This window comes from Mauremys reevesii, linkage group 12 (genome assembly GCF_016161935.1).
Source record: "Mauremys reevesii isolate NIE-2019 linkage group 12, ASM1616193v1, whole genome shotgun sequence".
NCBI lineage: Eukaryota > Metazoa > Chordata > Testudines > Geoemydidae > Mauremys > Mauremys reevesii.
Genome location: NC_052634.1, coordinates 45,561,494 through 45,572,280, shown reverse-complemented (window position 1 = coordinate 45,572,280; position 10,787 = coordinate 45,561,494). Strand labels below are relative to the sequence as shown.

General features: G+C 48.4%; 3 non-coding genes across 3 annotated transcripts; 1 reads left to right on the top strand and 2 right to left on the bottom strand.

The window, feature by feature from the left end:
• Window positions 1-400: 400 nt before the first annotated feature.
• On the top strand, window positions 401-564 carry LOC120376263. The gene has a single exon (XR_005587164.1). It is a non-coding gene; the product is annotated as a U1 spliceosomal RNA (small nuclear RNA).
• A 4,307-nt stretch (window positions 565-4,871) lies between these two features.
• Window positions 4,872-5,060, bottom strand: LOC120376473. The gene has a single exon (XR_005587347.1). It is a non-coding gene; the product is annotated as a U2 spliceosomal RNA (small nuclear RNA).
• Window positions 5,061-10,183: 5,123 nt separating this feature from the next.
• Window positions 10,184-10,256, bottom strand: TRNAN-AUU. The gene has a single exon. It is a non-coding gene; the product is annotated as a tRNA-Asn (tRNA).
• Window positions 10,257-10,787: the final 531 nt, after the last annotated feature.

Below are 10,787 nucleotides of genomic sequence, written 5' to 3'. Positions count from 1 at the left end.
AGCGACACGCAAGCTGCGTTCTTTCCCCAGCAGCAGGTGGGCCACGTCGTCTCTCTGATGGCCTGGCTTCCCGGGACGGGACCCGGCTACCACTAGAGGGCAGGCAAGAGCGGCGGCCCGGGCGGGCAGGGGGCGGGGCCCGAGCGGAGGGGCGGAGCCGCATGAGCAGGTATGCAGATCTGTGTGCGAGCAGAGCATTGTGGGAGCGGACGCAGGCTGCCAGGCAGGGCCCGACTTTGGCACCGGGAGCTCGGCGTGGAGAAGGGAGGGGCTCCGGGGGATGCGTCGGGGCGGCTGTCGGCAGTGGGGGCCGGTGTGGGCGAGGCCGGCGGTCGGTCCGCCCCGTGTGTTATAAGTGAGGGGCGAGCGAGGGCGGGCTGCGGCTGGGCGGAAAGAATTCATACTTACTTGGCAGGGGAGATACCATGATCATGAAGGTGGTTTTCCCAGGATGAGGCTCATCTATTGTACTGTGGGTGTGCTGATCCCTGCGATTTCCCCAAATGCGGGAAACTCAACTGCATAATTTGTGGTAGTGGGGGACTGTGTTCATGCTCTCCCCTGGTAATTGGTTGGAACAACAGAAAACCACAAGTGGGCTGCTTAGGCTTAGTGCACTGCAAAGCAGACTCTAAGGAAAACAGGTTTTTCTTCTGTGTTTTTGGGAGTGCTCTTTTCCACAGGCCCTGTGCTTCTGGGCACCTTTGTTGTTCCTCCTTGTAAGCAAAGCTCAGCTCTTAAACTTTACTTGGGTCTCTCTGTGTTCTTGGCTTTCCCTAGTCTTTTGCAGCTGGTCTGCTCTCCAGTCTGCTTTTGGGGGGGCTTGGACCGGTGTCTTCTTTGGCTGCTTGTAGCTTCTTGCCCGGCCCTCCTTCTCAGGCTCTTCCTCCTTTGACGGGAGGACGGCCTGTCCAAAACGTCTGTCCCACCTGGTCCCCTCGTCCAACAGGCAGCCTCGCCCCCTGCCCTGGGGCCGCTTTGGCTTTCGCTGTCTGTTCCTGTCTCTTGGTGGCCACCCTGTCTGTGCTACGGAGACTAGGCTGTCACAACCCCATGCTGGAGGAGGGCTTTCCATTGCTTTAGGCCCACCCACCGCCTTCACGAATGCCCTTAGCTACGCTGGGGGTTAGGGCGGCGTGGCCGCGTCGCCCAGGAGCGGGTTTTCCCTTTTGCACACCTCTGACGGACGGAGCTGTTTTGACTTAACTGTTCAGCACGCACTGACCCTCGGGCCTGGTCTGCACGGGGAACGTAAATCGGCACGGCTACATCAGTCCGCGCTTTGGTCGGAAGAATTCTTCCGTCGACCTAGCTCCCGCCTTTCGGGGAGGTGGATGGCCGGCACCAACGAGGAAAACCCTCTCCAGGACCCTTCTCCGGGAACAGTGCCCTTCCGTTTGGGGAGATTATGCTGCTCTAAAAAAGAGAAATTGTTTAACTGCCTTTCTCTGAGACAAGGTTGACTTTGTATTGCTTCCGTCGTGGCTCCTTGTAGCAGTTGTGTTCTGAAATCTTTAGGGTTTGACTTCATTTATGATGAAATCTTGCTGTAACTTTATTCTAATTTTCAATGAGTAACTAGACCTGAGCTGTTTGGTGTGTTAGTGGAGGATTGTTTAAAAACCTGGGATTCCACTTTCTGCTGCCTTTCCATTACATTTCCTCTGAAAGCCCACCGAAAGCCTCCACTTCCCACATAACTCTCTCAAACCTGCAGTCATCAGGCATACAGAAGATGCTGACAGTTTCACTCCATACGAGTCCAGTTCCTCGCTGTTTCCTGTCTAACCACTGCACACATATGGTATCCCCTCCCTACCCGGAGCTGCTTCCTGGCTTTTGCGCTCAGGACAGGAAAACGAGAATGGAGAGGTAAGCTGTGCAGGGAACTGTTCCTCAGCTCGCACTCCAGCCCCCAAGGGCCTTTCGAGGTCTTCTATGGACTTCAGGTTTCATTTGATTTCCAAGGTTTATGGGCTCATTAATTAGCCATCTCTCCTAATGCAGGGATCCTACGGGTCAGACCAAAGATCGATGGCCCAAAAGAGCTAAGAAACAGAATAAAGGTGAGCGCTAGGCGTTACATTCAGATGAGCATCCAGAATCTGACTGTGCCCTGGCAAGTGCAACGCTGCCGAAAAGAAGGAGCTCGTCAGGTCCCTCTTCTAGCACCCAAATCTGGTGGCTAGTCGGTCTGCTGGGAAATAAGGAAAAGGAAATGAATTAAAGGAGTCAGGCAATAACAAGGAAATGAAGAGGTTTGTCGAACGGGTTCTGTCTGATTTACCAATACCTAGCCCAGTATCCTGTCTGCTGACAGCGGCCAATGCCAGGGAATGAACAGAACAGGGAATCATCAAGTGCTCCATCCCCTGTCGCCCATGCCCCGCTTCTGGCAAACAGGGATACCTAGCTAGGGATACCGCTGGCAAAGCGCCATAGATGGACCTATCCTCCATGAATTTATCTAGTGCTTTTTTGAACCCTGTTATAGTCTTGGCCTTCACGACATCCTCTGGCAAAGAGTTCCACAGGTTGACTGTGTGGTGCGTGAAGAAAGACTTCCTTTTGTTTGTTTTAAAGCTGCTGCCTATTAATTTGATTTGGTGACCCCTAGTTCATGTGTTATGAGAAGGAGTAAATAACTCTTCCTTATTTACTTGCTCCACGCCGGTCATAGTTTTATAGACCTCCCTCGTATCCCCCTTTAGATTCATAAGATTCAAACAAATCTTATGAATCTCTTCTTAGATGGAAGCTGGTCCATATCCCCTCATCATCTTTGTTGTCCGTTTCTGAATCTTTCCCATTCCCATATATCTTTTTTGAGATTGGGGCGACCACATCAGCATGCAGTATTCAAGATGTGGGCGTACCATGGATTGATATTGAGGCGATATGATAGTTTCTGTCTTATTACCTGTCCCTTTCTTAACGATTCCCAATGCTCCGCTGCACATTGAGTGGATGTTTTCAGAGAACTATCTACAATGACTTCCAGATCTCTTTCTCGCGTGGTAACAGCTAATTTAGACCCCATCGTTTTATAGGGATAGTTGGGATTATGTTTGCCAATGTGCATTACTTTGCACTTATGAGCACCGATGTTCATCTGCCATTCGGTTGTCCCGTCACCCAGTTTTGTGAGATCTCTTTGTGGCTCTTGGCAGTCTGCCTGGGACTTAACTCTCTTGAGCAATTTTGTATCATCTGCAAATTTTGCCACCTCACTGTTTAGCCCTTTCCCCAGATCATTTATGAATAAGTTGATCAGTACTGCTCCCAGTACAGACACCTGGGGATAAGAGAGGGAAGATCCTCTTCTGACACTGGCAGACCAGGTGCCAGCTCATGCCAAGGCCCCTAGGCCTTACTGAAAAGTGACAAACGCATGGCTGGAAACTAGTCTTGCTCACCTGTTTGTTAGTGTTGTTAAAACAGGCATTAGCTTTATAAAAACGTGTTTAGAGTTTATGACAAGCTCGTGAGTTGCTGCATGCATTATTCTCACCTATAATAGCCGTAGCCCATGTTGTAAGGTGATATATACGTGTTGGCACTAAAGCTGTAAGCCCCCTTGCCGCCGCCTCGCCACCAGTCAGGAGAGAAGTATTACCAAGTGTGAAATGCTAGTTTACCAGAAGAGGCGTCATCTCCTTTCCAACAAGAGAAGGCCCTGACTGAGACATCAGACAAGCCACTGTGGATCATCCATGGACAAAAGACTTGGTTGATTGCTCCGCCTCACACACCTCCGAAGAGGCAGAGCCCTGCACAAACACTTGCCCCCATCAGCTTGAGCTCTGGGGGAATGGAATAAAAATCCCTGTCAGGAAGAAACTGTTGTTCCTCCCGCCCCGATGCTGCTTGGACTTAAGGGAGACGGCACACCTTCTAAGCATCAGCAAGGGATCCCGGCTGTTTGGCTAGGGTTAGCCCTAAAGGACATACAGAGCTTGCGTGTTACAGCAGCTTCTACTACACCTGGGTGGCAAGATAGAGTCAGGGTGCCCAAGGGGTCTGTCTGTGACTCCATGTTAAGGCTGTTCTAGTGTCTGAGGAGTTCACACTTGATACTTGGTGGGTGAAATCAAAGTGTGGAACACACAACCGTGAGGAGCCCCGCTGCCTGCCAGCCCCAGGCGCCGGGGGCTCCTGTTCTCTGGGGCTCTGGCCATACTAGAAAGGTAAGTTTATAGCTTGCCTGGTTCAGAAAACCAGAAGGGAAAGAAAGAGAACCCACATTACATTTTTTTAAAAAAGAATCCTCCTGATTTGTAAGCCACTGTCGTGATTTTGGGGATTTTCCAATAGTGAGGGTGGCAACAATGAGAAGCTAAGGGTTATTATTGAGCATTTAGATTACAGTAGGCTTGGGGGAAAAAAAATCAGGATTGGGGCCCCTGTGTGCCGGGCGCAGCACAACACCTAGTGCCTTGTCTTGATCTTACGAACCAAGATACATAGAACGTAGGCCAGGTGGGGAGAAGTCTATGTAACTCATGCAGTTGTGGATATACACGTGACCTCAAATATTTCCAACCGCCCCACCCCAAACCACCCCCCAAAAAACAAACAAAAACAAACCAAAAAACCCCATCTCCCCAACAGACCCAGAATCTGGAAAGCATTTGTCCCTCATACTGTTGAAAAGACTCACAGCAGAAAGAAGGAGTCCAGCTTCTTAAATAATTCTCTAGCAAGACAAAGAAGAACCTCTTACATCTATAGTCTCACAAAACACTTCCAAGAAACTGTAAAGAAAGAAAAACACCCAGATTTTTCTGCTACTTCAAAAAAACATCTGCTTTAAAGAAAGTGTCACAGTTCAACTTTTTTTCTTCTTTTCTAACCAGAAGGTTCTCCCCTAAAGGAGATACACCGTTCCTGGAAGCACTGCAATACTAGGTCGATGCATGGGGCAGACAAAGCAAGCTTCTGTTCTAACCCCCCCTGCTTCAAAAATTAAGCTAATATACAGCCCTCACATCAAGGACATAACAGAGATTAAACTGATAAGAACAGATTTAAAGTTTATTAGAGAATATTTGAAAATGTATTAGAGAATATTTAAAAATAAACAATACATAGTGTTTGAAGCATCAGTTATTGTGTCATTGGGGGTAACATACAGGTTGTAGGGGGATATTAGCATTTGGGTATTGGACAGCATATACATATACACAGTCTGTCATGTCCCCAATGCGGGCTATACCATGGATGAGTTCAAGGTACAGGCAGCAAACAGTGAGGGTACATCATTCATACAAACAGCTTATAGGTAATCGTGGGCACGAATAAATGAGCAGACTGGGTAATGGCAATAAAGTGACCCTCCACTACACTTTGATCTGGGAGCCAAGGAGCCAAGAAACAATGCTCACACTCTGCCACGCATGCACACCCCTGCGCCCACCCATTTCGACCTCACCAGGACGAGCTCCCAGACACGCAACAAACACCACAACTCGGGAACTCTACCTGAGAATCACTTCCCCAAAATGACTCCAGTGGAAGACTTCGAAGCAAGAACCCTTAACACACAATTCTGTTCAAAGACAGACAAGTCTTGCAGATGCCTTCCTCTCCCTAGTTTCCCCTCTATACTCCTAATTTCCATAAACCCACCCACTGACCTTGACTACCAATCTCTCACGGTTAACTCTTACAGCAAAACAGGGCAAAGAAAGCCTATGCTGGTGCTATTCCGCAGCCCTGAGGCTCTTTTTTGCTCCTTCCCACAGAACTAGCTCAAACAGACAGTCAATTGCATCAAAGCAATTCCTTGCCATTTGAGGCATTGGTGCCCCTTAGTCCCTCTGAGGTGATCGGCTGGTTCCTTCTGGCCTGAAACGCTAGGAATCTGACTCAAAGGGCCACAACCTTCCTCTTCTTCTGCTCCTATGAACCAGCCCTCATCTGGGCAAAACGTTGACCGTTTCCTAAGTTAAAACACTGGTGTTTTCCCAACAGGAAAGGGATGGACAATTTCTCTTCTGTGGGAAGACGAGGGAAACCATGCAATCACCTTCTGGAAGGTATATTAAGGAGGGCGGCGGAAGAGCCCTCACGGACTAGACTAAGAAAGCAGCTCTTGAACTGACCTTCCAACAATGACAAACTAAAATCTGCTAGAGCAGCCTTTCAACTCAGGGGCCCAATAAGAAGCCGTTACCAATAACTAACCGAAGAGTTACAAATGACTCCAAACCAGACACTCTTAGGACAAACCAAATGTTAACACAAACAACAACACATTTCTTTGCTGGTCTTCCACCATGATACTCTCCTCCACCGTTCCTGCTAAAAACATACAAAACTAAAGAGCCAGCGGAATACATATCACAAAACGGTCCCCTGCTAGCTAAAAAACCATCTCACTAACACAAGAAGCTTAAAGAAAAAAAAACCCCAACAATCATTTTCAGAGCTCTGAGCTTTTTTCATACAACAGAAAAGCTTTAGCCAGTAACACCAGCTCAGGTAGCCCCCTTCTGTTTTTCTCACAGCAGGCAACAGCCTTGCCAAAGGAAAGCCTTAAAAAATTGGGTACAAACTCATAAACATTCCTCTCCACGGAAAAATGCAAAGGGAAATAGGCTGGCCAGGGGCATGAGGACAATGGCCCAGACAAACGGGGAGGGACTTGGTCCAGGGGTGGAGGAAGATGGAAAAAGGGACAGGCATGGGATTGGCTTCCTGTCTTTTTTCCTTTGCTCAGCATTTTACCTGTGACTGTAATGGGGAGACTTGAGAAATACCTGTGATGCTGGCGAGGTAGGTGGCTGCCCTGAGAGCACAGAGCTGAGCATTTTCTACTGGGTTGCTGCCTACACCCCCAGCGCCTGGCCATGATCGTATAGTGGTTAGTACTCTGCGCTCTGGCCACAGCAGCCTCGGTTCGAATCCAGATCACGGCATTGCTTTTCGGTGGGGAGGGGCTATCCTGCAGCACGCCTCGTGGCTCAGTCTGATGGCGTCCGTTTGCAAAGAGAGACATCAGCCGGTCCTTAGTTTCTGCTTGGTAAAGGCAAGTCAGTGGGGTCCATCGGTCAGAAAAAGAGTACCAGGACTTCTTCCTGGGCGCCAGGGTCCAAAAGCAGCGCATTCCCTCCTGGAAAGGGCTGTGTTTCGAATGTCTGTCCAGTGAGCGTTGAAGGGAAGGATCTGCGTGCCTGGGAAGCTGCGTCCCTCCAGAGGCGCTTGAGAAGCCAAAGGGGCCGTGGGTGAGTTTGTGATGAGGTGAGTGTGAAGTGTGGAAGGGGGAGGGTGGCAAGAGGAGGTTTTGAGAGGAAAAAAGGTGCTGCTGAGCTGGTAGGTGAGGGCAAGGTCCCAGGCGGGTGTTGTGTGAGGAGCTGTGTAGGCCCAAAAAGGCGTCCTGCTGGGCAAGGGCAGGTGAGGAGGGCCAGGGCTTTTCCCAGGGCTGTTACTGCAGCCAAAGCCTTTGGGAAGCAGAAGAGGGCCATCTCGCTTTCAACACCTACATCACATCTGGTTTTTAGACACCATCACCCTCATCTAAAGTTTCAGGTTTCCTACAACCCTGTGCCTTCTGAGGTGTTCTAATCTCCCCCCTCACTTATTAGATGGACACTAGGACAGAGGCAGAATAGAGACACTTAGCTTAATGAGAACCTCAAACTCCCGCACGGTGGGCCACAGAGTCAAGCAGCCAGCACTCACAATCGGTACCGGCCTTGTTTGGGTTTTTTCCCAAACTAGCTCAGCACTCAGGGTGTTGAGCCCTTCTGGAAATCTTGCAAAAGAGTTTGGAGCCTGAATGGGTGTTGAGTTCTTAAGAAAACCATGTTTTTGTTTTGTTTCCCCAAGAAAATTGGGGACAAAAGATTAATCTAGGGTGAACCTGGATGTTTATTGCTGTTTTCGTTCAGCTCCACTAGGCTCTTTCGAAAGCTGGTCCGTTCCCCATTACAGAGGGTCCAAGCAGAGAGAGTGAAGGAACCCCTGTGCTCAGCATCACAACCTGAGCCCGAGGAAAAGCACTGAAACACGCTCAAATGTCGCTTTAGGTTCATCCATCAGAATCACAAGAGCAAGACAAAGAGGTGAAAGGCCCATAGCCCATGCTCAGAAGCCTTCAGCAGCTAGATCTTAGGAATGGAAAAGCTTAATGATCTTTCTCCGGGGTGTTACTTCCAAAGACTTGTATATAGCGCTGGGTGAAAGGTTTTTGGATGAATATTATATTTAGTGAAATATTTTGGTGGACTATGGTCTATTTAAGGAATTGGTTTTGAAACAGTTTCAGATTAGGCCCGAAACCTAGAGGGTTAAATTCACAACTCTTTCAACTCCCAGAGCCCTTCTACAGCACAGATGATTTGTATACACCTTCAGCGTGAGCCAAATTGGCAGGTTTCCGGGAGCCCTGTGAGTCCGATGTTGTTTTAGTCTCCCTGCTGATTTATTAGGAGAATAAAAGATGGACACCAGAACTGAGGCAGACTACGGACACCGCATTCTGAGAAAACACTGGTGAACCTCCAACTCCAGCAGTGTGGGCCACATAGACAAGTAACCAGCACCCACAATCTTTACAAGCCTTTTTTCCAAAATAACTCATCTTTTGGAAAAATAGGTTGAGCCTTTTTGACAATCTGGCTAAAGATTTTAGTGCCTAACTGGGAGCCTAGTTCTTCTGCAAATCTGGCCCTAGCGGTGGGTGTGAGACCTTCTGAAAATTCTGGCCAATGTGTCTGGAAGCTCCAAGAAGCATCGCAACTTTGAGCATTTACTAGAACAGGATGAATAAAACCTTCCTTCCTTGACCTACAATCACCTTGATTCCAGGTTGAGGTTTCAAGAGAATTGATTTGATTCTTAGATGCAATGCGAAACAAACACCCTCCTGTAGACATTGGAAGAGGGAGGCTGAAATGGATCTGCCACTAAACCACGTTGCCTTTCATCAGTAGCCACCTGAGCAAGAGGGTAACCACTGGCCTAGAGGTGAAAGGCCCATAGCCCATGCTCAGAAGCCTTCAGCGGCTAGATCTTAGGAATGGAAAAGCTTAATGATCTTTCTCCGGGGTGTTACTTCCAAAGACTTGTATATAGCGCTGGGTGAAAGGTTTTTGGATGAATATTATATTTAGTGAAATATTTTGGTGGACCCAAAATGATTGTTTGGTTTGGTTTGGTTTCACCAAGAAAAATGAAAAGAAAAGAAAAAGATCTTGGGTCAAAGTGCAATGTTGTTCTAATTTAGGTTAGGCTCGGTAAGAAGGAAAAACTAAATTGTTTGCACAAGTAAGTGTATTTGTGTAAAAGGGTGCAGAGGCTGGGCTTTAAGGTGCAGATAGCCATATTGTAGTAGTTGGAAGCTTTGCTTTCCCCATGGCCTCCAAAGAGTTTCCAAGCATTCTGAAGGAGGCCAGGAAGTTGCATTCTTCCGCTTGAACTCCAAGCGAGGAAGGCAAGGTAGACTTTTGTTGAAGAGGGTAACTCCCTGACCGGGAATTGATCCCGGGCCATGAAAGCGCCAAATCCTAACCACTAGACCACCAGGGAGATGACATTTGGGGGGCTGGGCATAACTTTCTAGGCCTACTTTCTGTCCAACTGAGGCCATTCGTTCGTCTTCAAAGGAGGTTAACACAAGCTCTGAGCTCTTCGTTTCCTTACGGTTCCCTTCCTATTTTTAGCACTGATATGAAAAAGAAACAGAAAACATATTAAAACAATTTCCAGTATTGTTATACATTGAGGCCACGTCTTTTTTTAAAAAAAAAAACAGTTTTGTTGCTATCTTGTTTTACTCTCCATGGGCTTACAGAAATGTACGAGGGATGAATAAGATGTGGTGGAATCGTCAGCCTTAAGCAATCTCCATCCCAATGAAGAGGGCTGGTGGAGGATTTGAGAAAGAAGCAGTTATCTCAACTACTGAGCGCTGGCGAAGATATAGAAATAAGTAGAGAAGCTCTAGATGGCTGCTCAGGGGGTGGGGGGCAATCAGCTTCTGAAAGGTTATTTTTTCCCTCTCTTGCCTGGGCTAGAAGAGACTCAACTCTCTTAGGACCATGGAATTGTCAATGTGTCTTGTCTTCATGATGTACTAAAGGTCTGAGACCGCCTCAGCTGGTTGAGAGAACAAAGAGTGGATTCTGTTATGCTCTGAGACTTTAAGGGAGAGAGTGATGTCGAAGAGTGCAAGATCAAACGCCCAATGTGGGGCTCGAACCCATGACCCTGAGAGTAATAGTCTCATGCTCTACCAACTGAGCTAGTCGGGCTAGGCATCAAGGACTCGCAAAGGCACAGACAGTGCAAAAGAAGAGCGAAGGAAGTTTCTTTGCATGCTGAGATTCGTTTCCTGACATTTGCCTTCTTTCCTGGTTCCTTCGCTCTCCAGCTAGCAAACAGGGCCCGTTCCAAGGCTAGTTAGATGCTGGTGTCTAGACCAGAGAAGTGGGGTTCATCTAGCAGCTGCTCAGAGAAACCTGGGTAGGAGGGTGGAATTTAGGATTCTCCCACCAGGAGGAGGTGCTGTTTCTCAGAAAAAGCTTCTCAGCGCCCAAAGAGGGGGCAGAGAAGACAGTTTCCCGCCGGCCACCAGACACATCTTTTCGCAGGGAATCAGAACCCCCTGGGGTAAAACTCCTCCAAGGATGTGCGGCTCCAGGAATGTCAGAGAAGGGAAGGACTGTTTGTTTTAGGAGGTGGGTGCGGGAACCTGCAGGTCCTTAGGTCCCTCCAGCGTCCGATGAAAGCATTTGGGGGGAAGGGGCCGGGATAGACAAAGACAGGAAAGACGGGCTTGCGGC